General features: G+C 31.8%; 1 protein-coding gene across 2 annotated transcripts in view; it reads right to left on the bottom strand.

The window, feature by feature from the left end:
* Positions 1–2,603, bottom strand: part of LOC106476862 — a 7,637-nt gene extending 5,034 nt beyond the window's left edge. The window contains exon 1 of one of the 2 annotated variants that reach the window (XM_022380605.1): positions 2,506–2,596. The gene's annotated coding sequence lies outside the window, so the exon portion shown is untranslated. Of the gene's footprint in view, positions 1–2,505 lie in introns of both variants that reach the window. The other variant, XM_022380604.1, reaches the window with a different exon arrangement.
* Between the last annotated feature and the right edge of the window lie 506 nt (positions 2,604–3,109).

Below are 3,109 nucleotides of genomic sequence, written 5' to 3' on the forward strand. Positions count from 1 at the left end.
CTTGAGAGATTTCAGCCTCTCCTCGTATGACAGTCCCTCCATCCCAGGCACCATTCTAGTAACCCTTCTCTGAACCCTTTCCAACAATTCAATGTCTTTCCTTAGGTAAGGAGCCCAAGACTGGACACAATATTAAAAAATGTGGCCTAACCAGTGACCTGCACTATGAAATTGTAACCTCTTTAGACTTGTATTTAATATTTCTATAGATACAACCTAAAATCCTATTTGCCCTACAACTAACAACAGCACACTGCTTGGATGGCTTTAGAGAATGATCAACTATTACACCAAGATCCCTTTCCTTCATAACACTATTAAGGTTATTTCATCCTAATTATACTTATAATTCAAATTATTGTTAGGTGTCTGGTCGTTTGTTAATTACTCGTAAAAATTCTTTCCGAAGAACTTCAGCGATACAAGTCCTTTCTCAAAAAAACTAGTTTATTCTTTCTCAATTCAACTTTGCAATACACTTAATTTCCACAGTCACTTTACTTAAACACACGCTATAATTCTCAATGAATGATTCATGCACTTTACTTACTACCGTGCTTGACTCAATTGTCCATCTATATCTTCAATCTTTCTGTCTGTTATTATCTATCATGCCGTTACTTCATTTGCCGGCTTATATATATAAAATATAGAGGGCGCGTAGAGAATACTAGAGTTGCCATGAACAGACGTGATCTTTCTAGAATCTCATGATGTGTTACTAGCGTCGTGAGACTTCCACTGTCGTAACATTATGATAATCCACATGCATTATCTCTCATTTATTATAATTAAAATCCATCAGACATTTATTTGCCCAACTCACTAAATGATCTATACTTTTGTAAATCAGCAACATCCTCTTCACAGCTAGCAACACCCAAGACCTTAATATCATCTGCAAATTTAAGTAATTTATTGACTATTCCTTCATCTATGTCATTGATGTAAATCAAAAAGAGCAATGGTCCTAAGACTGAGCCCTGATGTAACACACTTGCACTAGAGCTAATTTTCTACAAGCCTTTTATGTGGCACCTTGTCGAATGCTTTCTGAAAAATCCAGATACACCAAATCTACACCCTTATCCTCATCTACATAAGCAGTAATATTTTCAAAGAATGTCAAAAGATTTGTAAGACAAGATTTTCTCTTAGTGAAACCATGTTGACTATCCAATAAAATTCAAAACTTTGTTAAATGACTTTGCAAAGTATCTTTTAACAGACTTTCCAAAACTTTTCCCACAACTGATGTAAGACTAATGGGTCTATAATTACTGGGACAATTTTTATCACTTCCCTTGAAAAGAGGAGTTACATCAGCTAACTTCAAATCCTCTGGTACCTGCCCACTATTGAAGGAATGACAAAAAACAGTAGCAAGTGGTTCACATATCCAATCTTTAACCTCCTTCAAAACCCTTGGGGAAACATTATATGACCAAGAAGCCTTATCATTTTTTAAACTTCCCAATTCTTTCCTAACCAGCTTAGAATTAATGCAGTCATCTTGTTTGATTTCGTTTCCATTTATTGCCTGTTCAAGATGTGGAATACTGCTTAAATCTTCGTTAGTAAAAACTGAAGAAAAAGCTTAATTTAATAACCCAGCCATCTCATAATCATCCCTCAAGGGTTCTACCTCCATCCTAGCATTTTATTTACCATTAATGTATTTAAAGAAATCCTTACTGTTAATTTTTACATTTTCAGCCAATCTTTTCTCATACATCCTTTTTGATGTCCTAATTTCCTGTTTCACCAACTTTCTTGATCTTCTAAATCTCCTGTCATACCAGTCAATTTAAATACCTTAAGTTTATGATGCTTTTCTTTAATTATATTTCCTAAACTCTTTGTGAGCCAGCATGGTTTTTTTACTTGCAGCTACCTTTTTCTTTTTATAAGGAATATGTTTACCTTGAATATTTAATAATATAATCTTCAAAATTTTCCACATCTGATCAGTGTCTTCAAATAACTCAACTACCCAATTCACAACAGAAAATTTTTGTTGCATCCCTTCAAAATTTGGTTTTTTGAAATTTGTAACCAATTTGAGTCACATAAATATTGATAATACTAACCAAGTGAAGGTGATTATAGAAACCAAGTAATTTTTAAGGAATTTATTATTATGAGTTAATGCAAATAAAATAATAAAGCTTCAGTTACAGATTATCATAAGCACACGAAAACACTTTCAGTATTAATAATATTAGTCATTAATTATAATACTAATAGTATATTATTATTACTACTACTACTAATGATATTAATAGTATTGCTATTAGTATTAGATAATTTAGCAACTCTTTTAAGTTGTACTTATAGTTGTAGTAATACTAATATTAATAGTATTGTCATCAGTAAAAACAGTTAAACTTTGAGTTTGACTCGATGTTAGTTCCTAATTTTGTCAAAACATCTAAGACACCTAGATCTGTATCTTGTTATTTATAAGATGGTAAAATAAAAATGGTGTTTGCACATATGACATACAGTCTGTTAGATCTACCTGTAGTATATTACCGGAACACTAATTTAAGCCAGTCTTTATAATCTTAGTACTACTCTATCGTAGTTATACTAGTCTGGAATTTCATATAGGTACAAAATAAAAGGCGCCACCTCCAAAATAATGAGTTTATTGGTTAGCTAAAATTAAAAAAAAAGTTATTATTTTAATAAAAATATGCTATAAAATCAAGAAGTATTACCTACTTAATAATTATATGTAAATGAACTATTTTACGTCAAATAGTTTTGAAAAATTTGTATCTGTAAGATCATAGTTTCCACACTACGTCTTATTAACATGAAATATATAGAGCAAAAATCAATTTTGTCTTTTAAATATATTGTTACGACAGCGGAAGTCACGTGACCCTGATGAGTTTCCCGAACGATCGGGAAAGTCCGAGTGTGTTCGAGTGCTCTCTTCGTTAGTATATAAGCCTAGCAGTGAAAGCCAGCAGGGATATATATATATATATATATATATATATAGTACGGATATATATGTAGTTAATTTAACTTTTTACCGTTACCTACTACGGTCTACTATTAACTCCGTCTCGACTACTTAATTAGTACTAACCTTAAC

This window comes from Limulus polyphemus, unplaced genomic scaffold, assembly GCF_000517525.1.
Source record: "Limulus polyphemus unplaced genomic scaffold, Limulus_polyphemus-2.1.2 Scaffold11871, whole genome shotgun sequence".
Classification (NCBI taxonomy): domain Eukaryota; kingdom Metazoa; phylum Arthropoda; class Merostomata; order Xiphosura; family Limulidae; genus Limulus; species Limulus polyphemus.